The sequence below is a fragment of the Nuphar pumila genome, chromosome 3, assembly GCF_984573655.1.
Source record: "Nuphar pumila chromosome 3, dmNupPumi1.hap1.1, whole genome shotgun sequence".
Classification (NCBI taxonomy): Eukaryota; Viridiplantae; Streptophyta; class Magnoliopsida; order Nymphaeales; family Nymphaeaceae; genus Nuphar; species Nuphar pumila.
The window spans coordinates 9,440,533-9,468,335 of NC_143251.1; the positions used below are offsets into that span (position 1 = coordinate 9,440,533).

Below are 27,803 nucleotides of genomic sequence, written 5' to 3' on the forward strand. Positions count from 1 at the left end.
CCGAGTAAAAATAAAAAATAAAAAAAAAGGAAAAGAAGATACGAGGTTACTTGCTACCCCCGATGATGAAAGGAGAACATAAAAATCTGCATCATTGAGGTAGCACTGTATCACGTTAGTCTACGTTTAGATGAGCCACATGATAGATTCAAGTGGTTGGGTTAACATGGCCAAGTCATTCATGAATCCGGGCAGGAACTAGAACTCTGAGCAAGCTCACTGAATCGCATCTCCTTTAACCCGGATCAATGCACCAATTGAATTATTATTCACAGCAAACAAGCTTCCCATAGCCTTGGAAACCTGACAAACAGAGCTCCTATATGCAATCCTGGCTTAAAAACCATCAGTTTCAGGCCAGTTCTCATGTTCACGGTTTTATTAGTTGAAAAATGTAAGATTCAGACTGTGTAAAATTAGGATAGATATATTAAAGCTTAGACTACCAAATAGAAAAGAAAATTGTTGGAATGAGTTCACTAGAGAGCAGGAATAGTAGCCATGATATCACATTGAGTTCCCCGCGAGAAAAATGCAGACAAACATCAATTTATTTCTTGCCAGACTATCTCTCTGTATGAACGGTAACTGTTAAACATCTAAAAGCTAACATGCTGTCATCCTCCTCATCGACCTCCCACCACCCACCTGTAAATTTCCATAAGAAAAAGAAAATCTTAACAAACTCAAGTTGCCAATTAGCTAAAAAGAACAACCCAATGGATGATTCACCAAAAGACAAATGCAATAAGTTGTATGCAAAATCAATAATTAGCCACATTCAAAGTCTTATATGTCTGCACTCAACTAGATTAAAATAGTCACGAATGAGCAAAATAAGAATGAAGTAGATAATCTGATATGGACAATAGAGCACCTCATCCAGCTATAAGCCAATTTGTAACTTTGGCAGAATTCAAATGGATGCAGTGGTGCAATAGTAGCAGATGTCAACACCTCTCGTGAATCCAACTTGGAACAACAAATGCAAAATATGCAACTTCTTGAGGAAAAAATCTCATATCCACACGCACAAAAAATAACGATTTCATAGGCAAAATCAATTATAATGGTAATTAGACATTTCATAAGAAAATGGCTTGCCAATATTATCAAACAAAGGGAATGATCTGCAGTTCTTGCAGAGTGGAAATCTGCAGTACCAGAAGCAATATAGATTATTAGTACTGGTCATCAATAATATCTGCAATGCACAAGTACATCTAAACTAGTGATGCTACAAGGAGAACTCTACTGTAAGGCTGTTCCAGGGATGAGAGTTTATGCATTTGATAGATACATGGTCAAACTATGTTGGTGGTGGTTGTTTGGAAACTGGCAACAGGGATGAGACTTTCTTTGCTTTATATTTGCACTAAAGAGTGGATTTGGCAGCTACCACTTTTTCTAAACGCACAAACTCCCTTGGACTACCAATTTACAAACAGAGCCTAAAGCCTAATGTACATAAGAGCATATAATGTGGCTTCCAAGAATAGCAAGAAACAATAAATTCTTGCAATGACAAATATAAAGATTAAGCACAAGCCAATAGAAACAAGCAGTGTTGTGAGAGGCGTACGCCTCAATACCTAAAGGATACGCCTCAGAGGCGAAGCGCAACCTCTAAGTACCGAAGCACTGTAGTGAAGCGTTTGCAGACTCGAAGCGCACGCCTCACATGAGTGAAGTGTGCGCCTCGCTTCGAGGCCCGCTTCTATTTGAAGGCATACGCATCATGTACAACCCACATATATAAAAGTAAAACACTGAAGAGGGGGAGGGCGAGGGTTTCTTTTAAACCTTCATCCCCCCATGCGTCGCATCCCCTCCTTTCCCTTTTTGTGCCTCCCCCAACCCTCTTTAAAAATCACAGAGGGCAGGGAGGGCTTTCTCGGCTGTGGTCTCTGCTCTGTTGCTTTTAGTTTTTCTCATGATTATTGAGGAAAACATCTCCTGATTCATAGCCTTCACTTTTTGGTTAGGAATGTAACCTGTACCAGCTGATGAAAGATAGGGGCAAGTTATTCTCGGAGGCTGTAGTGCGAAATTGGTGCTTCCAAGTATTTCAGGCTCTTGCTTACATGAATCAGCAAGGGTATTTTCACCGAGACCTGAAACCAGGTGAATTTTCCATTTCACACTAGGTTCATTTGACTAAGTGGATCATATTGATCATTGAATATTTTATTCCGTAGTTATTCTTCCTAATTCAAGTTTCTGCTGCTAGTCGTTTAAGATCAACTGTGTCATACAAGTGCATGTGCTATTAAATATCACTGGTATAGAGTCATCAATAAAGCTCATTGAATAGGTGGTGCCTGGAGCGACATTTTCCGGTGGTTAGAAATAATTTATTGTATAATTATGATTTTGGTGATGGAAAGATCATCGAGCGGTTGATGCAAGATATTCTGCTTTGGTTTCTAGTTGTTAATACCAATCTGTTTCAGATCTTTTGTCCTTGTGTTGCCTTCTGCTGTTTTAGTTTCAGAATTATTATTCAAAATTGGAGTTTGGTATTGGTAAATTATTGTGGTATTAAGAGCAGAAGCAGCAGTTCTTATCCTGTAGCAATGCTACAGTTAACTATGATGATACGGTCTGCAGCATTAGTTATGTTATGTTTATCACATTTAGAATTATGACATCAGAAGATGATGACACGTTTGCATGATAATACGAAGGGGCTTCTTTTGGTTCTTTGCTATTGCAGACTAACTGTTAACTGCAAGTTTCATTTTACTGTTTGAACTTTGAAAGAGTAATGGGTGGACTGTTTTATTGCATTCTAAGTAAATTAATGTTGTACTTCATGGAAATAAAAAATTGCTAGCAATCAAGTGGTTATATCTGGTTGTCTGTTTGATTAGTTCACACATGTTTGTGTTGCCTTTTCTGCCTTGTAATTTCAAGGTGGTTCTTAGAATTGATGCCCTGTGCCATGGTCATGGTTAGCTATGTTTGCGGTGCTCATATGAATCTTAGGCACAAGGCAAGCACTTACAGGTAGATTCACAAGAAAATAATTAAAATTTTCAATATGGCATTTTAAAGATGATCATCTAGTAACTTTTATTTTTCAATTTTATAAGATTCATTTAAAAATGAATTTTTGTTTGGGCTTCCAGACAATATCTAGGTGTTGCCTAGCGCTTCTCACTGCATAGACAGTAGAGCAGAAATATCAGTGGAGATGTGGTGAATTCTTCTGTTGCTTAACACTACAATTGGTAGAAGTGGTAGCAGTGTAGCACTAATTCTTCTTTGCAAGATTCGAATTTATATTAACAGAAGTATAAGGAAGGCCTTGAGCATGATGCTTGTGTTCCTGTTTTATAGTCAAAACCATGGCACAGTTTGGTCATTAACTACAATTTTTGTTATTCATTATAGTGTTTGATTAGCGGTTGAGATGGTTGATGTTGTTGCGGTGAAAATAAGTTTATGGGTCATGAATTAAAAGTGAACATGCTTTCTTTTTTAGTAGTAGTGGTAAAGGTACTTGTATTTTTCATGCAGAGAATCTTTTGGTTACCAAAGATACAATTAGGATTGCTGATTTTGGTCTTGCACGTGAAGTCTTCTCTAAGCCACCATACACAGAATATGTTTCAACTCGATGGTAAGGCTACCATACATCTAAGGTCATGTTCTTACAATTTTTTTTTTTGCCCCAGTTTTTTCTGACCTGTTATCATCCAGGTATAGGGCACCTGAGGTTCTGAACCAGTCACTTGCGTATGACTCTGCAGTTGGTAAGTTTGCTCTCTGGCCAAATCAAGAAGTTCCTTTTATTAATAGATGATGATATTGACTCCATCATTTAGAGGGCCAATACGTTCTTGCTGAATCAATAGCTACATGCTTTGAAAAATCATGATGCTAATTTGAAAATGAAGAAAATTCTTATCCAATCACTAAGGTATAATCAAACAAATATCTCCCTGTTCAATTTTGAGAAGTGACATCAAAATGAAAAGGAGTGAAGTACCTTGTGCTGTGCCCTTTCATGAATAAGACAGAGAAGACTCTATAACACGATTTTGTCCATCAATTAAACTTGTAGTGTGGTTTACAACATTAAGTCTCTGCATATAGTGAATTCCCACTCTTCCTATATTCCTCATTGATGGGAATCCAAATTAATTGCAGGTTACTTTTTTCAGGCAAGGTGAATATTTTAAAGAAATGAATTCAACCGATAAATAGATGAGATGACTGCAACCAGGTAAATAAACAAATTATGAACTCACAAAAAGAGTAACAAGATACCCCTTTTGAGTCATTCATCCATCTAATCTATTGCCTCATGATCAGATAAATCTTAACAGAAACAGGAAAAGGAAAAAAGGGCAATCCTAAACACCTGTTAAACATGGTGCAGATACAGTCACACAGTCATCATCTGATATTGCAGGTTGTACTACTCTTATGTGATATAAAAGAAATGTCATTTGATATCGCAGGTTGGCGGCGAGGAAGAGCAGCAACCCGACGACAACGACGAGTTAACTATAGGAAAATACTATTTATTTTATACTGTGGTTATTATTAGTTTTTATTTAAAATTTTTATTATTTTATTAATATTATATATATTTTTTATTTTGATCATGAAGCTTACGCTTCAACGCCTCGAGGCTTACGCCTCGCTTCATAACAAGCTCAACGCCTCGCTTCGCCTCAATGCATTTAACAACCTTGGAAACAAGTATTTCACGGGACTTGGCAACTACCACTTTTCCAAACACAAACTCCCTTGGACTACCAGTTTCCAAACAGAGCCTAAAGCATAATATACATTAGGGCATATAATGTCGCTTCCAAGAATACCAAGAAACAATAAATTCTTGCAATACCAAATATAAAGATTAAGCGGAAGCCCATAGAAACAAGCATTTCACAACAATTTAAGAAATTGAGAAGCTGTTGACCACAGCATATTGACCAAGCTTGCTCAGAATAGCAGAAGTGTTGTGCTTTCAACTTCATGTTAATGATTTTGCTACAGAACCAGAAGAATGAAAGACAACAAATGGAATTTTTGACAAGATGGCTCCAACTCTGGGGAAAAAACGTTCACTCACCCTCTTTATAAGTCACTCCCAGAGATACATACAAATGTAATGAACAACCAACATCCCAGAGATCAAGGAATAAGGCATTCTGCTGCTCGATATCTACAACAATGCATCTATGCATAAAAGAAATCTGGCTAGGAACCAAAACATATCCACAACACTCTAGACACACAAGCCAGAAACCAGACATCGACAAAAGCTTGTTGAACACAAAAGGCACATTAGGACAGCATAATCTATCATCTCAGCACTAATCAGTCCACATTATGTAGGCAAAGATCATCAAAAAAGCTCCAACAGAATTCCCCTCTACTCTACAATCTAAAGAGAGGTTCATGCCAAACCAAAGGTAACAAGGCTTGTCAGATTCAAAAACCTTCATTCATGGATCAGTATCATAAAACCAATAAACCATATTGCATGCCTCTCTAAAGTTAGTTCGTTTGTCATGTAACAGTAACCAAGCAACTCAGAACATTCACTAGGACCTCTTGCCCAACAAACATGAGGTACAAATTGGACATAAGTCTATAACAGGGAATATAGAAAGATCTAAAACAGAATCTTTATGCCCTATATGCCTCGACTGTCAAGAAAGGTTGTCAACATCCTTCTCTCAGCCCTTTATACTCTTGTCCAAAAGCAGAAACAAACTGTTTTCTCCAACATAATGTCCTAAGCATTGTTGTTGAAAGTGCAATTCAAGGTGCAAAAAGCGCACCTTGCCTAAAGGCGAAGGGCTTTTTGCCTTGTGGCGCAAGCCCAAGGCACAAAAGTGGTTGAGGCGTGCGCCTCATACGCCTTAGGGGGCACTCCGCATGGCAAGGTGTGCCTCATGGTCAGGCGCACGCCTCATTTATAATAAAATAAAACTCGAAACAAAAGCGAGGAGGGAGGCCGGATGTTAGGGCACCCCTGCTAAAATACATACATATATATACCTGCTAGGGGTATTTTAGTCTTTTTACATAGTTATTTCTAGAAACAACTATTTTAATTAGGTAGATTCTTTTTTATATTTTTTACTTTTTATTTCTTGTTATTTTCTCTTTTTTTAAATAGCATTGGGGGTCCCAACATAGAGTCGTTGGGGGCACCTAACGACTCCATGTGGGAGCCCCAATGGCCTCTCACTCCTCTTCTTTTGTGTATAAATAGGGGTGATGCAGTGCGGAAGGCGAAAACCCTTCACTTAAAGGATGCCGACGTGATGATCGTAGTTGCACTGAGGCAATGGACGTTGTTCCGTTGTTGGGCTAACGTTGGGGCAACTCTCCCAATGCACAATCGTGCAGCAACAGTAACTCAATAAGAGATGTGGAAGACAAGGAATCGGATCAACCGGTCCGATCAATGGTTTATGAGAAAATGGGAAAACTACAATGAATAAAGGCAAGGTAAATAGCAAGGTGAAACTAGCGGCTGGAATGAAAGAAAATAAAGGCAAAAAATGAAAGTGCTGTAATTACTAGCAAACAAACAAATAACAAAAATACAGATAGCCAAAAGGCTGTTGTAGGCTGAACGTGATAGGAAAATAACAAGTAAAGAAACCTAAAGACAAAGGGGAAACAGGCAATAGGAAAAAAAAAGAAAAGCTGCTGAAGAAAAAGACGGCTGCTCCAAGTTTAATATCCTCTCACGCAACCCTAGAATAGGGTATTTAAAAGGTTGCTAAGGGATCTGGATCTCGGGTCCAATCCCTGGACCCGAGACAAACCCGATGCTACTGACGTGCTGAAACGCGGTCGAGCTGGAACATTGTTGACGTGCGTGTTCATGCTTCAGACCTTCGTTCTGACGAGTCTCCACCGTCCCATTGGTGTCGACCGGGTCATTCTGTAGAGACCGGACCTGGTTCTACTCTGCACCATTCTCCCCGAGTTGGGAAGAAGTCGGCTCCGACGACTGATCTTCTCCACAATAAGCATATAGATCAGACACACCGAAGAAAGGTGCTTCCATTTAAAATTGTGCTCTGCTCCTAACTCTACAAACTTACCAATGACCACATCTCCAACATGCAAGTTGGCACCAATAAATGAGAATCCATCATCATCAAGGCTGGCCACCCCTGGGAGCCATGAGGCGGCAAACCCACGAGTGGGAGCATGGGGACCCGGGTGGACGGGTCTGTATTCAATTATGGTTGTTAATGTTCGTCTTGGCAGCATTCAAGAAATCTCTTTGGTATTGAATCAAGCATCATTACAACATGGCATGTTCAGGGATGAGCATATCAGAAGTTATAAATCTGAAGTTGACGTTGTGAAGGAGACAGGGAAGCGTTGAAAAATGAAAGGGGCGGTAGATTTTGGAAAAATGCTCAGTGGGTATGGTAGGGTGGTCAGCCTTGATGATGATGGATTCCCATTTATTGGTGCCAACTTGCAAGCTGGAGATGTGGTCATTGGTAAGTTTGCAGAGTCGGGAGCAGATCACAATTTTAAATGGAAGCGTCTATCTTCGATGTGTCTGATCTATATGCTTACTGTGGAGAAGATCAGTCGTCGGAGCCGACTTCTTCCCAACCCGAGAAGAATGATGCAAAGCAAAACCAGGTCTGGTCTCTACAGAATGATCCGGTTGACACCAATGGGACGGTGGAGACTCGTCAGAACGAAGGTCTAAAGCATGCACACGCACGTCAACAATGCTCCAGCTCGACAACGTTTTAGCACGTCAGCAGCATCGGGTTTGTCTCTGGTCCAGGGATTGGACCCGAGATCCATATCCGTTAGCAACCTTTTATATACCCTATTCTAGGGTTGCGTGAAAGGATATTAAACTTGGAGCAACCGTCTTTTTCTTTAGCAACTTTTCTTTTTTTCCTATTGCCTGTTTCCCCTTTGTCTTTAGGTTTCTTTACTTGTTATTTTCCTGTCACATTCAGCCTACAACAACCTTTTGGCTAGCTGTATTTATGTTATTTGTCTGTTTGTCAGTAATTACAGCAGTTTCATTTTTTGCCTTTATTTTCTTTCATTCCAACCGCTAGTTTCACCTTGCTATTTACCTTGTCTTTATTCATTGTAGTTTTCCCATTTTCTCATAAACCATTGATCGGACCAGTTGATCTGATTCCTTGTCTTCCACATCTCCCATTGAGTTATTGTTGTTGCACGATTGCGCACTAAGAGAGCAGCCCCAACGTTAGCCCAACAGCGGAACAACGTCCATTCCCTCGATGCAACTACGATCATCACGTCGGCATCCTTTAAGTGAAGAGTTTTCGCCTTCCGCACTGCATCATCAACTGCCACAATAAAAATGAAAATTATATATAGCTATCATGACTCATAGGAAAAGACTATAAGTGTAAGCCTCAAAAAAACTTTTTTAAAAACTTAAAAAATCTACTTACATAATCACATGCACAATCAATTTTATGAACCTATACTCATAGTCAATTAATTTCACATCAAGAAGAACATAATCATATGCACAATCAAATAATTGTTTCATGTAGCCAATGTCATCTTCCCAAGAGTATGCAACGACCAAATATATAAAACATAACCGGACGGAAGGGGAAGTGAATATACAACATAAACATCACAATATTACATATGTACAATCTTAAAAAAATGAAAACGATGGTCAAATTCTGCAATGAATTCAATGACAAATAATCCTTACCAGAGTTACTAGAAACGCCTAGCCAAGTGGGGAAGCACGCTTCCCTGAAATAAAAACGTGCTAGGAAGCACCAATTTTTTTTGTAGAAGCGTGCTTCCCCCTTTTTATTTTTTATTTTTTATTTTTATTTTTTTTTATTTTCTCTTTTTTCGCTTCTTAGGTCGCTTTCGAGACGATTCTTGATTCGCTTCTAAGTCGTCCCATGCTTCCTGCTTTCTAAAACTTTGAAAGTGCTTCGCTAATTGCACGTCAAGGAGGAGGAGGAGGAGGAGGAGAGAAGAAAAAGAAGAACAATAGAGGAAGGAGGGAAGAAAAAATGAGGAAATAAGAAGAAGAAGAAGAAGCAACAACAAGAGAGGAAGGAAGAAGAAGAGAAGAGAGAGAGAGTATGTGTACTTGAGTGAGAGAGAGAGAGTTCGAGAGGGTGCGTTCAATTGTTCCTCTCTTCTTCTTGAGAGAGAGAGAGAGAGAGAAAGGTGTGTTAAGACATATGTAATAATATGTAATAATACATCTATATATATATAAATATAGATGTATTTACCATAATACCCGATAAGGGTATTATGGTCTTTTCACAAGTTGGCACCAATAAATGGGAATCCATCATCATCAAGGTTGGCCACCCTACCATACCCACAGAGCGTTTTTCCAAAATCTATTGCCCCTTTCATTTTGCAACACTTCATTGTCTCCTTCACAACGTCAACTTCAGATTTATAACTTCTGATATGCTCAGCCCTGAACATGCCATGCTGTAATGAAGCTTGATTCAATACCAAAGAGATTTCTTGAATGCCGCCAAGACGAACATTAACAGCCACAATTGCATCCAGACCCGTCCACCCAGGTCCCCCTGCTCCCACTCATGGTTGCAAGCCTCATGGCTCCCACGCACGGGTTCAAGGGGGAAGGTTACTGCCTTCCCGGGTCGGACAGAGGTACCCGGGTCTCTAGCAAGGCCCAGTAAGACGTCGGGGCCCTGCAGGTCTGACCCACACTATGGCGCAATCCCCATGGTGTGAGGCCACGAATCCAGGCCTGGGACAGGACCCAGTGTAACGTTGTGGTCCTGCAACTCAGGCCCGACCTGCGACGCAGTCACCGGGACCCACTGCGCCGCTTGGCAGTTTGGTTGGAGGGTACCCGAACATGGGCGACCCGGGGTCGCTGCCGATTCAAGATGGAGGGAAGGTACCGGATGGGGAGAACTGCCGCAACCTGCATCCCTGTGCAAGGCTTCATCAACGCCTTCTCGTCACACCGTGTGCTGGAGCGTTATCGGGGCTGGATCGACGACAGTAGTATCAACAGGGTTAATCGCATGCGCGCCTAACTGATTCAATTGCACTGCATGTGCATCCGCCTTGGATTCAAGCGCATGCATCCGTGCTTCGACCCCATCCATGCGCTTCGACAGACCGACTACCTCCTTTTCTAGGCATAGCATATCTTCCTGCATCTCCGTCACCATGTCGAGTATCCGCTTCATGATCTCCTCTCGCACCTTTCCGCTCGTAGGAACGTTCCTCGCTTCTTGCATCATGTCGTTGACCAAGGAGGAGGAGCTGCGCTCTAATACCATTTTGATGCAGCGCGGAAGGCGAAAACCCTTCACTTAAAGGATGCCGATGTGATTATCGTAGTTGCACTGAGGGAATGGACGTTGTTCCGTTGTTGGACTAACGTTGGGGCTGCTCTCCCAGTGCATAGTCGTGCAGCAACAGTAACTCAATGGGAGATATGGAAGACAAGGAATCGGATCAACTGGTCCGATCAATGGTTTATGAGACAATGGGAAAACTACAATGAATAAAGACAAGGTAAATAGCAAGGTGAAACTAGCGACTGGAATGAAAGAAAATAAAGGCAAAAAATGAAAGTGTTGTAATTACTGACAAACAGACAAATAACATAAATACAGCTAGCCAAAAGGTTGTAGGCTGAACATGACAAGAAAATAACGAGTAAAGAAACCTAAAGACAAAGGGGAAACAGGCAATAGGAAAAAAAAGAAAAGTTGTTGAAGAAAAAGACGGTTGCTCCAAGTTTAATATCCTCTCATGCAAACCTAGAATAGGGTATTTAAAAGGTTGCTAACGGATCTGGATCTCAGGTCCAATCCCTGGACCCGAGACAAACCCGATGTTGTTGACGTGATGAAACGCTGTCGAGCTGGAACATTGTTGACGTGTGTGTGCATGCTTCAGACCTTCGTTCTGACGAGTCTCATTCTGTAGAGACCAGACCCGGTTCTGCTCTGCATCAGTTGAACAATGGAAACTATGTACAAGGACACACCATTTTACCCTCTCTACCCGTGTTGACACGCGTTGACACCGAGACACGCCATTTTACCCTCCGTACATACAAGTTTGTATTCAATTGATAATTGATAATTATATTTTCAATTTATAACTTTATATTTTCAATATATAATATATATTTAGAATATAGTTTATTTTAGATTTATGTGATATTTAATATATATACATATATATAACTGTGTCCCTAGACACACATTTTTTGGAATTTTTGTGTCATACCATTCCTACTTGTACCCACACCCGTACCCAGGTGACATAGACGAAAAGACATCCAAGGTGGGGTCATAACTAAAGTTCCAAATCCCAACAATGATAAGAAACTCATAGGGCATGTAATATGCAAGTATTGTAAGAAAGAGACTAAAGGTGGCATTTTGAGGTTGAAACTTCACTTAGATGGAATAAGGCTTAGTGTAAGAAAATGCGACAACATTCGAGATGATGTGAGAAGTTTTTTTCTGAAATATCTAAGGAACCATAAGGAAAGGAAACAAAAAAAGTCAGAAATTGGTAGGGGTATTTATTTTGGTTCAACATCATCAGTGGCCAATAATGTGGATAATAGTAGATCAAGTGGTGTGGCAAAAACAAACATACATGGTCCCAACCAATTTGTACAAAAAAAGCACGACAAACCACAATTAATAATGCATTTAAAAGGGAAGATATAAAATATGTATGGCATGCTATTGAAATGTTTTTATGTCAATACCCTATCATTTAATCTTTATAACAACCCATATTTTGGTCACATGCTAGAAGTTGTAGCAAACTATGGGCAAGGATTTAAACCAGAGTTACCAGTCGAGGAAGCGGGAGCGGGAAGCGATACGGGAAGCGGGAGCGGGAAGCGAGGCACTTTAAAAAATTCAGGAAGCGGGGAAGCGTGGGACCACTTAGAAGAAAATTCCGAACCGTCTCGGAAACGACCTAGGAAGCGACCTAGGAAGCGAACCGGAAGCGAGGGGAAGCGAAAAAAAATGAAAAAATGGGGAAGCGAGGGGGAAGCGAAGGGGAAGCGTGGGGGAAGCGTGGGGGAAACGTGGGGGAAGCGTGGGGGAAGCGCGCTTCCCATTTATGGGAAGCGCGTTTCCCATAAAAGGGGGACGCGCTTCCCATAAAAGGGAAGCGCGCTTCCCAAAAAAGGGGGACGCTTCCCCTCACGCTTCGGAAGCGCGACGTTTCGCGCTTCCGAAGCGCGCTTCGGGGAAGCGCGCTTCCCCTTTTGCCTAGGCGCTTCCGGTAACTCTGATTTAAACCACCTTCCTACCACGATATCAGAACCTGAATTTTAAAGGATGAGGTAGAGTCTACTCATGAGATATGTTAAAAGAGATTAAAAAAGAATGTCCAAAGTTGGTTGCAACATTATGGCAGATGGTTGGACAAATGGCAAGGAAAAAAATTGATTAATTTTCTTGTGAATAGCTCATCAGGGACAATATTTTTTAAGTTTGTTGATATCAATAACACGAAAAAATTGTTGAAAATTTGTTTAAGTTGTTAAAAAAGTTCATGAAGAGAATGTGGTGCAATTCATTACAGATAATGCACCAAATTATGTGACAACTGAGAATATGTTAACAAAAGATAAAAGATTTTTTGGACACCATGTATGGCACATTGCTTGGATTTGACATTAGAAGATATTGAAAAGATACTAGTTTTTGCAGATACCATAGAAAAAACAAAAATAATCACAAGATACATCTATAGCCATGCATAGATATTAAATTTAATGAAAAAAGTTTATAAAAAAAGAAAACCTTTTCATCCAACCATCACTCATTTTTTCACAGCATATCTCACGCTTCATAACATTGGATGCAACAAAAAAGAGTTGAAGTTGTTGTTCTTGTCTTTAGATTTTAAATCATCTAATTATTATAAAAAGCCCAATGCTAAGAAGAAATGATCATAATTTTTGGGTTACCATATCACATGCAAAGCTACGCTACCTTTTGTCAAAGTATTGCAACTAGTAGATGTTAACGAACCTGCCATGGGATTTTTGTATGAGGCAATGAATAGAGAAAATGAGGAAATTGCTTCGTACCTTGGTAATGTTAAAAGAAAATATAAACCTATTTGGGATATCATTGATAAACAATGAGATTTGCAACACCATAAGTCTTTGCATGCAAGTGCTTATTATTTAAATCATCGTTATCATTATGATGAAAACTTCACCCTAGATGAAGAAGTTATGATTGGTTTCTATGGTTGTGTTGAAAAAATGATTTCTGCTAAAAATGTTTGATTGAAAATTAAAACACAAATAGATGCATTTAAAAAGGCAAAAGGATTGTTTGGTAGAGAGGCAACCGTAAAAAAAAAAAACTAAAAAGTTATGGTAAGTTTGCAATTATGTTGCTAATAAATATAAACTTTTTATGTTTTGTTTCTTTTGTTAATTGTGAAATTCTTATTATTTTTAGCATTTTTTTGTTGTTTTATTTGAATGTAGCGTGGAGTTCATTTGGGCATGAAGATCCAAAGCTGATGAATTTTGCAATTAAAATTCTAATTTTGACATGTAGTGCATTGGGATATACGTGAAATTGGACTACCTTTTCTTTGGTACGTGACTTTGCATTTTGTTTTTAAAATAATTTCTATAATTTTAAATATTTTATACATTATTATCGATGATTGAAATTATAGGAGCATTCAAAAGGGATGAATAAATTTGAACAAGAGAAGATGAATGCATTGATTTTTTTTATGTACAATATGAAGTTAAGGGAGAGAAATACGAAGAGAAAAGCAACCAAAGACCCAATATGTCTAGATCACATAGACCTAAATGATGAATGAATTGTTGAGAAAGAAGATCTGGTATTACCTAGTAATCCTAATTGGTTGGAGGATTCGTTGTTGGACCCGAACTTTGACATAAGTGTCATTGAGCATGTGCTAATTGAAAAAGCCACTTCACATCATGGTTCACAAGGTGGTTCTAGGCAAGACAATAATGCAAGGTTATCAAGATCCCTACAGAAAGCTATATTACCTTTTACTTTGTTATGAACATAAATGTAATTTTTTAATTATATTAAATAAGCATTTAATATATAATTTTTTATTATAGGTAAAGAAATGATTAATGTGGAAGAAGAAAGTTCAGATGATGAAAAGACAGAGAACAAGGATGAAGCAGAACATGTTTATATAGATTCCTCAGGTGATGACATTGAAAGTTTGAATATTAATGATGACGAGACACAAGAAGAGCCTAGGGCCTAATTCATATGATAGAACTATAGGCATTTTGCATCTATTTTTTTGTCCTTCATTTTCACTTGTAATGCTGTAACACTCTCATCTCTCATTTTGAAGGGTCTTGGACAAATACATTAACTTTTGGTTGTTAATGTTGATATGCATTATACGATGATGATGACATAATGTTGAGGAATTTAATTTAGTAATTCTGTTACTTAATTTTTCATTGAATGCTCATATTTTATTTGTTAGATACTTAGATAGGTCAAGTTGTTGCATTCATGTTACTTTTACATGTTATTATCATATTTTACAACATTTATTTGATATTTTTTATTGGTTGTTGCTTCATGAATAAAGCATTTATTTTATTTATTTGTATTTTTACATATTTTTTAAAGTTTTAAAAAATTATTTTGAGGCTTACACTTTATGCCTCGAGGCTTAAGCCTCGCTTCATATTTGGTGGGGTGTTTTGCTATGCCTCAACGCTTTCCACAACATTGGTCATAATTGATCTCATCAATGTCGGACACCAGACTGTGTGCCCACGAGGCATCTAACATCTGAAGCTAAAGAGAAAACCTTTTAAGTATCGAACCTATTGTCACATTGCTAATCAATTCATCTTGTTAAGATCGAGTAATACTATCACAAACACCTTCAAACATAAGAGAACATTCCCAAGCACACCAAGGGAAAAATCTGTTAATGCCAACTCCATAGTTGTGAAATCTGGGCAAGATGACAAAAAAATCGCCAAGCTAGTGGGACTTAAAGATAGCACCAGCAAAAGAGAAGTAATATTACTGAAAAGATTCCAATGTTCAATTTATGATACCCATATTGATGGGTTGCGCATAAACAACAAACAGAAAAGGAAGGCGTACCTGATGCCACCATCGGTGAACTGGGATCGGTGGCTGAAGCAAAGGAAGCTGCTGGTGATGGCTGAACAGGGGAAAGCTTCTCCTCAGCCGGACTGCTGTCCTCCATGAGCGCAGGCTTCTGGATGCAGTCGATGAGTGCAGGATTTGTTCCCTCACGGGATGGAAAAACACCGGATGAAAGGTAAGGCACTCGACCACTTTTCCCTTTTTGTTTTTTCTCTGTATTTTTCTGTATATACTGTATTTGGGGGTCGCTCATGATACCCCTTTAATAGGCACAGAGTGGGAACGGTTTGCATAACTGTTCCCCCTGATTTTGTGCAAGTTTATCAGAAGGAGCATCTTTCGTGGGGGATGTTATCCACATTGTGGGTAACCACCACCACTTGCGGTGGTTTATCCCAACATTCTTCCACTTGTTCCGACGATAAACCCTTAACCATAAAACTTTATGGGAATGACATGATGAATAGATTGGCATTTATGATCTATTCTGTAGATCCTTAGTTGAATCTCTAATCCTTATGAGATTAATAACAAACAAGTAAGAACGAGAATCAATGAACTGAATGTGATCACTTTATTCATATGCATATGTCAAAAAGAGTTTAACAAGTCCATTCTCAATACATGTTCGGAATATAATCCCGGTGCTAGCCCTTTAGTAAGAGGATCAACAATCATCTCTTTGATACCAATATTAACAATATGCACTACATGATTCACTGTCCTTTCTTTAACAACAAAATACTTTAGCTCCATATGCTTGCATGATGTAATACTTTTATTGTTCGAAAAGGACACCCCTGCTTCATTATCACAGTAGACCTTTAGTGGCTTCTCAATGGAATCAACCACCTTTAACTGTGACATGAAGTTCTTCAACCATATGACCTATGAGATAGTCTCGTACAATGCTATGAATTCTGCCTTCATGATGTGAGCAGCAGTGGCCGTCTACTTCTCACTCCTCCAAGAGATTGTGCCCCCAACAAATAAGAAAAAGTACCCAGTAGTAGACTTTCTACTATCAAGGCATCATCAAGTCCGCATCTGAGTAGTCAATGACTTCGAGGTGATCAACTTTATGATATGTCAACATATAGTCTTTTGTCCTTGCAAATACCGCAAGACTTTCTTGGCAGCTTTCCAATGGGGTATGACTGGGTTAGACTGAAATCTACCAAGCACCCCTACTGCAAAAGGGATATCTGGACGAGAACAAGTCTCCGCGTATTGTAAGCTGCCAACAATTGATACATATGGATAAGCATTCATCTGTGCTTTGTCAATATCGTCCTGTGGGCAATCCTTTAGGCTCACTTTGTCACCTTTTGATATGAGTGTTGAACTAGGAGAACAATTCTCCATCCGATATCGCTTTAACACCTTATTTATGTAGGATCTTTGGTAGAGGCCTAAAAAACCTTTTACTCTGTCTCGACGGATCTCTATGCCAAGTACATAAGTAGCCTCACCCATATCTTTTATATCAAAATGTGATGCAAGAAACTGTTTTGTCTCTAAAAGTAACTTTATATCGTTGGTTGCAAGCAAAATGTCATCCACATACAACATCAATATAATGAACTTACTCTCACTTTCCTTAAGGTATATACATTGATCAATAATGTTTTCTGTAAACCCGAAAGTCACAATGACTTGGAAAAATTTAACATACCACTATCGGAAGGCTTGTTTAGGTTCATATATTGATTTGTTAAGCTTGCAAACCAAACGATCATCTTCAGAGAAACCAAGAGGTTGTTCCATGTATACCACTTCATTCAGATCCACATTGAGGAACATTGTTTTCACATCCATCTGATGTAGCTCCAAGCCATAATAAGCTACGAGGGCCAAAATTATTCTCATTGACTCTTTAGTTGAGACAGAAGAAAATGTCTCATTATAGTGAATGCCCTCCATCTGGGTGAATCCTTTAATAACCAATGTTGCCTTATGTCTCTCTATTTTACCTTTGGAGTCCCTTTTTGTCTTAAAGATCCATTTACACTCTACAGGTTTTACTCCCTTAGGTAACTCGATAAGATTTCACACTTGATTCTTAGTCATAGAGTCTAACTCTTTTTTCATGACTTCTATCCAGCATGAAGACTGTTTGTTTTCCACAACTTCCATAAAGGTCAACGAGTCATCGTCTATATCTATAAAATCATCAGGCTCCTGAAGGTACACCACATAATCAGGATGTATGGCAGATCTCCAAACAGGTCGTTCTTCAGGCTCAGATTGAACCTAATCATCTTGTTCGTGCTCTTCCGCATTGTCCACAATAGGTTTACTTTGGATTTGTGCATCAACAACCGGGTGATCAACCACCTCATCATTAAGAATAATAATGTGGTATCTTTCGATGTTTTCTTTAACAGGTGGTGAAACTGGATCATGTACTTCCTCAAAACCAAGGTTTTGAAGTGCACTTAATCTTACTGAATCATCTTCAAAGAATTTTGCCTTATCCATTTCAACAATCTATGGTGAATGAGATGGGCAGTAGAACCTGTACCATTTTGATCTCTCTGGATAACCAATGAAATATCCATTGGTTGTTCTTATATCAAACGTTTTAATGTGGGAGTTATACAACTTAGCATCTGCTGAACATCCTCATATGTTCATATAAGGCAGTGATGGTTTTCTACCTGTCCACAACTCGTAGGGAGTTTTAGGCACAGATTTCGCAGGAACCTTATTCAAAATATGCACAGTTGTCCTTAAGACTTCAGCCCACAACTTCATGGGAAGTATTAAATAATTCAACATGGCCCTCCCCATTTCTTTAAGCGTGTGATTTCTCCTTTCAGCTACACCATTCTGGTAGGCACTACCAGGCATGGTATATTGAGGCACAATGCCTTCCTTTTTAAGAAATCACGCTAATGGTCCTTCTCTTTGCCCCATCTCAGTAAACCTACCATAATATTCACCACCTCTATCAGACCTGACTATCTTAATAACTTTATCAGTTTGTTTCTCTACTTCTTTCTTAGATTCTTTAAACATCTGAAAAACATCAGATTTTTCAAAGATCAAGTAAAGATACATATACCGTGAATAGTCATCAATAAAGGTGACAAAATATTTTTCGCCTGTACAACAGAGGGTAAATGGTCCACATGCATCCGTATGGACTATCTCCAATATCTCACTACTACGTTTGACACCCTCTTTATATGTGTTTGTATGCTTAGCCTTTATGCAATCAACACACGGGTCAACAACAACAACGCCTTCATCTCAAAACAATTGGTGTCGGCAATATGAACCAAAAAAGAAAATCATTCTGGGTCTTCCACATGAATCCTTCTCCTCCAATCATTTTTATCCAATGTCATGTCCTCGGTGAGGTTCAAAGCATTCATATCATTTCCTATCATCTCCATCCAAGTCTTCCTAGGCCTACCCCGACCTCTTTTAACTAATAAATTTTCCCATTTCTCCATCCTTCTAACTGGAGCATCATTAGGCCTTCGTCAAATATGTCCAAACCACCGTAAACGATTCTCTCTCATCTTATTTTCAATGGGTGCAATGCCTACCTTCTTACGTATCTCCCCGTTCTAAATCTTATCTTTTATTGTATTTTCACACATCCATCAACACACGGCTCATTGTCGGTAAAATCTAGAGATTTCAAGATCCCTTCATTTACGAGTCTTTTTATTCTCTTTTCGGAGATATGACCAACCTTCGATGCCAAAGCATGTAGGATTCATCATTAATCATGCTACGTTTATTCTCAACCAATGCGTATTCAAAAGTCAAAGACTCCTGGATTTGGATCTTCACGTTTAATTTGTACAAACCATCATAAACTGATGCAAAACCAATTTCAATTGAATTTCTATAAATGAATAACTTGAAATTTTCAAACTTAAAACAATATCCAAATTTATCCAATTTTGAAATTGAAATCAAGTTTCTACTATATGATGGAATATAAAAGACATCATGAAGATCCAAATCTACGCCTGTATCTAAAGTAATCATGCAGGTCCCAATACCCTTCACATGCGAACGCATCTTGTTTCCCGAATAGATGTTCTTCTCATGCATTGTTGATTCCCTTCTATTTAGGAACAACTGTAGACAGTTGAAAATATGAACAATAGCACCAGAATCAATCTACCAGCTATTTTCAGGAATTTGTAATAAATTACATTCATGAGAAACAAATGACAAATTACCTTTCTTTTCCAACCACTTCTTGTACTTTATGCAACCTGCCTTCCTGTGTCCCTTTTTTCTTGCAAAAGAAACACTTTATTAGAGTAGAGTTAGATTGCTTGCCTTGGGATGTCTTATCTCCTGCTGGCTTCTTCCTAGCATTTCTCTTGAATGCATTCTTCTTCGGTCCTATCTTGGGTTCATGAAAAGCCATATATGCACTTTGCACTTTCTCTCATTTCAATCTCTCTTCTTCTTCAACACACTTGGGCATAAGTTTATTGAATGTCCATCCATCATTATGCGTGTTGTAAGAGATTTTGAAAGGTCCGTACACCAAGGATAAAGACGCTAGAACTAAATGCACTAGGAAAGAATCAGAAATGGTCAGCTTCATGTCATTCAACTGAGACGCTATGTTCCTCATTTCTAAAATGTGTTGGCGAATGTTTTCCCCTCCAGTATATTTCATAGATATGAGCTTTGACATCAGGGTACTGGCTATAGCCTTATTTCAACTCATGAAATGTGCTTCAATAGCACTCAAAAATTCTTTTACCGTCCTGCATTGAGGGATAGCACTGCAAATATTATTAGCTACCTTAGATTGCAAAAGCAACACACTAAGCCTATTCGAGCGCTCTCACTTTTCAAAAGCACTCTTTTGATCAGCAGTGCTTTAATCAATCAGGACAGCGGGTTCATCTATCCTTAGGGCCAGATTTAAATCCATATACCCTAATGTAAATAAAATAATCTATTTTCAATCACTAAAGTTTGATCCATCTAGAAAGGGAATATAACTAGAGCCATCTAAAATCATATGACTAGAAACTGCACGACAAAAGACATGTATCAAAAGGCATTCGTACGAGACAAAACTTAATGGAAAAAGCAAATGAATAAATGCCCTTAATATGCTTATTTCCAAACGAGTGTAGGGGGTCATTGAAGCCTTACTTTGGTAAGAGCTCCAACACGCGAAACCACTTCGCCTACCAACCATATTTGGTAAAACTAAGGTTCTTGTGAAGTTAGACCATCGACACAAGGTATTTTTGGATACACATGTGTGATGTATCTCGACACATTTACCTTATTTTACCCTACTTAAATTACAAACACGATAAAACTTCCTTTAGGTCGTTTATCGCTTCACGAATTTAAGTACAATGTTTACATTGGCTAAAACTGTATGATAGTACTAGAAATTTTTCGACAACATACGTGTATTCAGTCACTTTGGTGACGTGAATATACTAAATCATCTAACTATCCTTAATGCCAATATTGAATATTCATAAAATAATGAAATAGCACTTTAAACATGTTGTAACTTAATGCTTATGCCCATAGACCGAAGAAAAAATCAATATTCATATCAAAAAATTGATAAACCGTTGAAATGAAAGCTTGAACCGGTCACCAATTTATTGAATCGGTTCTCAATCCTTATGAACCAACTATAAAACCTCTGAACCGATGACATAATCCCTTGAATCGGTCTCAAAACGCAAAGAACTGGTCAAAAGGACCCCCAAACCTGTGCCAAAAATGGATCAACCGGTCAAAACAAGCTCTGAATTGGTTCATAATACATTGAACCGGGTCTAAAACACTTTGAATCGGTCTCTGTTATAGTGAATCGGTCTCAGTTGTCTAAGCATCGGTTCCAGAGAGACCCAGATCGATTCAGAAACAGACTGAACTAGCTGAGACGGTTCGGGCTCTGTTACAGTGCATTCAGATCTGGTTTTGTCATGATGACGGATCCAGAGCTGTATAATCTGGTTTTAATCAGATTCTGGATCTGCCATTAAAAGAACCGGATTTTGCTTACCCGGATCTGATCCAGAGACATTTGGACTCAGGTACTGTGATCTGCAACCCTGTATCCAGATCCAACCCAACAACTTTATGGGTTGGTACGGGTTCACAGATCTAGATCTAAAGCAATGACCCGATCCAATGAAACAATATGGATCGAATACAGATCCAGAGTCCAGATCGGGTTCCACAAAACCTGACCCGAATCCAAAACCAAAACGGGTCAGGGTCGCAAGGTCTGGGTCTCTTACCCGAGAACCGAATCCGATCCAAAGAACCTTTATGGATCGGTACGGGTAAGTCGGGTTCGGATCCAATTGTGGACCTGATCCAGATCCGAAGCTACATGGGTCTGGGTTTTTGAGAAAACTGGATCCCTCACCCGAAGCATGGACCCGATCCAGCTGAGCCTTATGGATCGATTCGAGTGGGGTGGGTCTGAATCCAAATTATGGACCCGACCCGAAACTATAAGACCCTGTTTTACGAAATAGGGTTTCAGAAAACCCTTAACCCTTGATGCAGTGGTGAGGATCGGCTGCAACTTATCTGCTGGCTGGATGAGGAAATATGACTCTCACGTTCAGCAATGGGCAGAAAATAAGAGAGACAGTCACCCAAAATGATGGTGACTGTGCTAAAACCTCCTTTTATTGGAATAGAGAACTTCAATGAACGAAAAACAATGTTGAATAATAAATGAAAATAGCAAACAAGGCAAAGGAATGAGACAAAAGGGAAAGAAAGTAAAAAAAAATGCTGGAACGAAAAGGCTGCTGCCAAGGAATTAATCTTCTCCCTTTCGTAAAACCCTAGGAGAGGGTTTTAACTATTCAGCTGGCGGATCCGGGTTTTTTTCTTGATAGATCTGGATCCGAGACGAGATCCTGGTCTTCTTCTTGATGGATTTGGATCCGGGTCACGGGTCTTGGAGTAGGGTCTGGGTCCATCCTGCCCTGCATCATTCTCCCCTGGTGGGAAAGAAGTCGGCTCTGACGACTTGTTGTCTCCACAGTAAGCATATAGATCAGACACCTTAGATGTAGGAGAAAAGTGCCAAGTTTTGGGCAACCCAAGGAGGAAAGATCGGTCAAATAGGCCCGCTAGCCGGGGCAACCCGGTCTCCTTGGTGGGAAGGAGAACTATCCTATGACCCTGAAAGACAAATGTGTACGTATTCCTACGGCCATCATGGATGGTCTTACGGTCAAACTGCCAGGGACGTCCCAACAGGATGTGACACGCACTCATGGGCGCCACGTCACACCACACTTCATCGTGGTAATGCTTCCCCATAGAGAAACGAACTAGACAACGCAGGGTGATGGGCACCTCGTTGCCTTTCTTAAACCATGCCATTTTATAAGGTTGGGACAATTTTTCTGTTTTTAGGTTCAAGGTGTACACGACACTCTCGAACACCATATTCTCGCACGCTCCAGTATCAATGATAACATCACACGCACGCCCCTCACAGTTACACCGGGTTCTAAAAATATTATTTCGTAACCATTTCGTGGGGGCCGACTCTCGAGATATGGTCAACACATGACGGATGGTTAACAAATTTTTGATGCTGCCATCGAACTCTACGACTTTCACCTCGTCACTCCCCTCAACAAGCGACTCACCCTCGCTCTCACTATCAGACGCAGACTCAACAATGCCCTCTGCTAGATGAGTGTTCTTATTCATGGTGGGACACTTGGATGCAATATGACCTAACTCTTGACACCTAAAACAACGAACAATGGACTCATTGGGCTTACTCTTGGATCTGGTGTGGTACGCGGGTCCAGACTGATCGGGTTTGCTAGGGTCAACTCCTTGGGTGGACTTTGAGTCTTCTTTCCTAGGAGAGCTCGCTCCCCTGGTTGGGAAACTCAACTTGGGTTGACTGAACTGATCACTACGGGATGTCCTATGTTCCTGCCTCCTTTTCAGTTTCTCCTCTGCATTCATAGCATAACTACTTGCCTGATCCAGTGACTCGACTGTGATACAACTGAAGTCGTCAGAAATAGCAGGACGGAGACCAGAAATATACCTCGTGACCTGCTGGCGGGCGGTCTCCTCGATCTGCACTCGTAGGGAGAGACGATGGAACTCCGCAGTGTAATCCGCCACAGTATTGGTGCCTTGACGCAGGGTCAGGTACTCCTTGTAGGCTCTCTCGACGTGATCTGACGGCACAAACTTAGACTGCATCAACCGTTGTATCTCTCCCCAAGTCTGTACACGCTCTAATCCCTGTCGCTCCCTCGACCGCTGCATCTCAACCCACCATGTCTGTGCTAGGCCTCTCAACCGAGTGGAGGCTAGAGAGACACGACGGTGCTCGGCGACATCATGGTAGTCGAAGAAGAATTGAACGGCATATGACCAATCAAAGAACTGCTCTGCATCGAACCGACCTACGAACTCTGGAAGCTCTAACTTCACCCCATACGTGAAGGGGCGCTCTGGTGCTCTCTGCTGACGGGCCTCCACCAAGCCTGCAGGGTATTCATCCCAAAAAGTATCGTCCCACACTGATCTATCATCGCGGTTCTGCTCGCCTGGCTGCTGGTGTTGTGTTACTCCAATGACGTGTGGACGACGCTCAGGTCGCGTCGGTCCCTGCTGAATATGCCTCGGTCTGGCTGGCCCATGGGCGGGAGCCATCTGTGTCCGACGTTAGGGTACTGGTATGACAGGTGGTCCTGCGATAGGCGGAAGGGTTGGTCGGGTCTCGGGCTCTAGGTGGGTAGAAATTGGATAGTATGGGTTTGGGTTTGGGTTATAGGTCGGGTTAGGATAATGGTATTGGGTTTTGGATCTAGGGTGGGTTACCGGGTTGGTTCTGGTTCGTGTATCTGGTTGGGTTGGTATTGGACTGAGATGATTCGCCCGACTGGATATGGATCGGGCCTAATCCTAGACTATTCGTCGGACCCAAATTTGAATAGGTTGGATCGGGGATCGAGTTGTGGTAAAAGGCTTGGTTTGAACTCGATCCACGATCCATACAATGATGGGTCTGGTTTTGACCCGGCTCAACATCAAGCTGGAGCTCCGTCCGGGTCCGATACAGGTTTGGGTCGGTATGGGGTTCCATTTGGGGTTCGAAAATAACGGGTTGGGCCGGATTCGTAGTAAACGGCAATCCAAACCCAACTGGGTAGGCTGGATATGGGTTTGCAGGACCCATACCCGCCACCGGGAACCCAAAGGGTGGTCCCTGGAAATCGGGTATGGGTCCGATCCTAGTGGGATCTCGACCGGACCCTGCTGGAGCAGGTCCGGTCCATAGGGGTTCAGTCCCCTTGGTCTGCAAATGTGGTGCAACAGCGCCCCCGCGCACAGGTGCTGGGAAAACTGACAGACCCACCCCAGTCTGGGCTGAGGTGGGTGTGTTAGCAGCTTGACTCAGCATCAGGTTCGGCCCACGCAGACCGTGCCCGATTGGCAGCCCCTGCTGCGTGGGTCGTTGCCCTACTTGCGCACCCACGTTGCTCATGGGCAGGCTTTGGGGTAACGGTTGGCCGACGTCCCTGCATAACTCCCTCCCTGTATCACCAGATGGCACGACTGACGGGAAGTGATGTTGGGTCACAGCCACAGATTCGACAGGGACGACACCAACCTGCTGAATAGACGCTGAGGGTGGTACTGCTGGTGAATCAATCGCTGCAACTCGACTCTCCACCCCATCTAATCGCCATGATATACTTGCCACGTCCCGGCTGACTCGCAATACGCTTTCCTGCATCTTTGTCATCATTTCCATCATCCGTAGTATTGGATTTGCGTTGCCGGCATCCTCCTGCTCGATTGTCGTCGCCGGATCGCCCCTCACCTCCGAAGCCATCTTGCGTACGAGGGGAAAGGCGCTGGCTCTGATACCAACTGATGCAGTGGTGAGGATCGGCTGCAACTTATCTGCTAGCTGGATGAGGAAATATGACTCTCACGTTCAGCAATGGGCAGAAAATAAGAGAGACAGTCACCCAAAATGATGGTGATTGTGCTAAAACCTCCTTTTATTGGAATAGAGAACTTCAATGAACAAAAAACAATGTTGAATAATAAATGAAAATAGCAAACAAGGCAAAGGAATGAGACAAAAGGGAAAGAAAGTAAAAAAAAATGCTGGAACGAAAAGGCTGCTGCCAAGGAATTAATCTTCTCCCTTTCGTAAAACCCTAGGAGAGGGTTTTAACTATTCAGCTGGCGGATCCGGGTTTTTTTTCTTGATGGATCTGGATCCGAGATGAGATCCGGGTCTTCTTCTTGATGGATCTGGATCCGGGTCACGGGTCTTGGAGTAGGGTCTGGGTCCATCCTGCCCTGCATCAACCCTCCTTCCGACTTTCTCTCTCCCCTTTCTCAGAGAGCGTCTTCGACGGTCCAACAACTGGAAGGTCACCGACGACTCCGTCGGCAAAAGATGCGGCACCCTCCACCATCTTGCCAATAGCCTGACGGTTATGGTCGACGACAGTGGGGAGGCAACAACTCCGACAGCCTAACATGTTGCAGAGGTGCTGACAGCTCCCATGACCGGTGACACTGTCGGCAAGACGGCGCGACAGATCTGCAGCACCCGCAAGGGAAAAAAGCAGGGAAGGATCGGTCGGCGGATCATGGCCCCGATCGATGCCCAAAAATGGAGGTAAAGACCTTTTTTGGATTAATTTTGGGCGCTTTCAGGAAATAAACGGCTCAAAGTCCGGCACTCCCAAAACTGGCAAGGGATTGCTCGTCTGAGTCTCGGATGTGGCGATTGCATCTCCCTCCTTTAAGAAATCGGCCTGGATGAGGTCAAGAAAGGGAGGATTAGGGCGTCGCCACTCAGACATCAGTTCTGTCAAAAAACCTTGATCGGTTATGGCATAAACCAGCATGCGTGGGCCCATAACCCATTGATGGGTTCAACCTGCGTATAAACAACAAACAGAAAAGGAAGGCGTACCTGATGCCGCCATCGGTGAACCGAGATCGGTGGCTGAAGCAAAGGAAGCTGTTGGTGATGGCTGAACAAGGGAAAGCTTCTCCTCAGCCGGACTGCTGCCCTCCATGAGCGCAGGCTTCCGAATGCAGTCGGTGAGCAGGATATGTTCCCTCACCGGATGAAAGGTAAGGCACTCGACCTCTTTTCCCTTTCTGTTTTTCCTCTGTATTTTACTGTATTTTTCTGTATATACCGTATTTGGGGGTCGCTCATGATGCCCCTTTTATAGGCACAAAGTGGGAACTGTTTGCGTAATTGTTCCCCCTGATTATGTGCAAGTTTATTGGAAGGAGCATCTTCCGTGGGGATGTCATCCACGTCGTGGGTAACCACCACCACTTGTGGTGGTTTATCCCAACACATACATGAAGGAGTACTGAAGAAGCATAAACTCTCCAAAAAAAAGAGACTTGGATGGACTATTTATGATGATGAAGCTAATGGGATGAATCAAGAGATTGAAAAGGATAATATCTTTAGTATGCAAATATACTGAATAAAAAAGGCAAAGTATAACAGAAACTTTAGTAAGAGTGACAGATGAAAGCATGACAAAATAACACAAACCGCTCCAATAGAAATCTTTGGAAGCCAATTTTGGTAGTCCAAAAGTAGAGTTTCAAATGTTCCAATAAAACAGAGAGAAAGAGAGAGAGAGAGAGAGAGAGCAAAAGCAAGAAAACCACGCGTAATAATTTAGTCTGTGTGGTCTGATTCTAAGCATAAGCAGCAGTCTAATAAGGAACAACAGTTTGTCTAAAACCCCTCAGTATTCCACAGCCTTAAGGAGGATTTTCTTTTTGGTGGCAGTCACATGATAGAACTCTTTCTTACAAACGGAAACTAGAAAACTCGCAGAATATCCATGATGGACTTGTTACAATTTGCTCAAATCCCGTTCTTACATTCTTTCAACACTTCATGGTTTTACTTTGCTAAAGGACACATACATTTTTTCATACATCGATGGGACCATATCAAACAATATACGGCACCAAAAACAGACGATTTAAAGAAGTGTAAAAACATTCACCAGAAAACACACAGTTGCACAAATATCATATCCGGGCCTATGTTTCGAAGTGCACAATTTCAAAGGAAAGAAGCACACAAGCTAAAAGAAGGTGTTCGTGCCTTTTCATCATCGGCATATCGATGAAAAAGTTAGAGAAATTGAGGACAAACACATGTAACAATAGCCATTAAAGCCAGCAGCATAAGATAAACCAAGTAAAATAATTTTGCATCTTATAGCTAAAAGGATTCCGTGAAGATTCAGAAGTAGAACCAAGCTAAAGGCCTAGTGCATAAAAACCAAAAACGAATGAAAACACTGAAAAGAGATGGGGTTTACCAGCTGTTGGGAGGCAGTAAGAAGGTAGGGAAGGGTCAGAGCTCGAGCTTGAGTTCTTCATTGTTGCCGGAGAGGTAATGGAGGATGTAGGGGGTGACACGGATCACCGCAACCCACACGCCCAGTACGGTGAGGTGCTTCTTCAGCTCTCTGTGCGCCGTGGCCTTGTCCGGCCGGCGAGGCATTGCCCCAAGAAACATGATGCAATACCTCTCTCTCTCTCTCTCTTGATAACCACGGCAAAGGTCCCCAAAACCCCCTCTTTCTCTCTCTA

At 41.1% G+C, this 27,803-nt stretch overlaps 1 long non-coding RNA gene across 1 annotated transcript; it reads right to left on the minus strand.

The window, feature by feature from the left end:
• Positions 1-452: 452 nt before the first annotated feature.
• LOC149841882 (uncharacterized) lies at positions 453-27,803 on the minus strand. The gene is made up of 2 exons (XR_016430740.1): positions 27,530-27,803; positions 453-648 (listed from the first exon to the last, which is right to left on the minus strand). It is a non-coding gene; the product is annotated as an uncharacterized LOC149841882 (long non-coding RNA).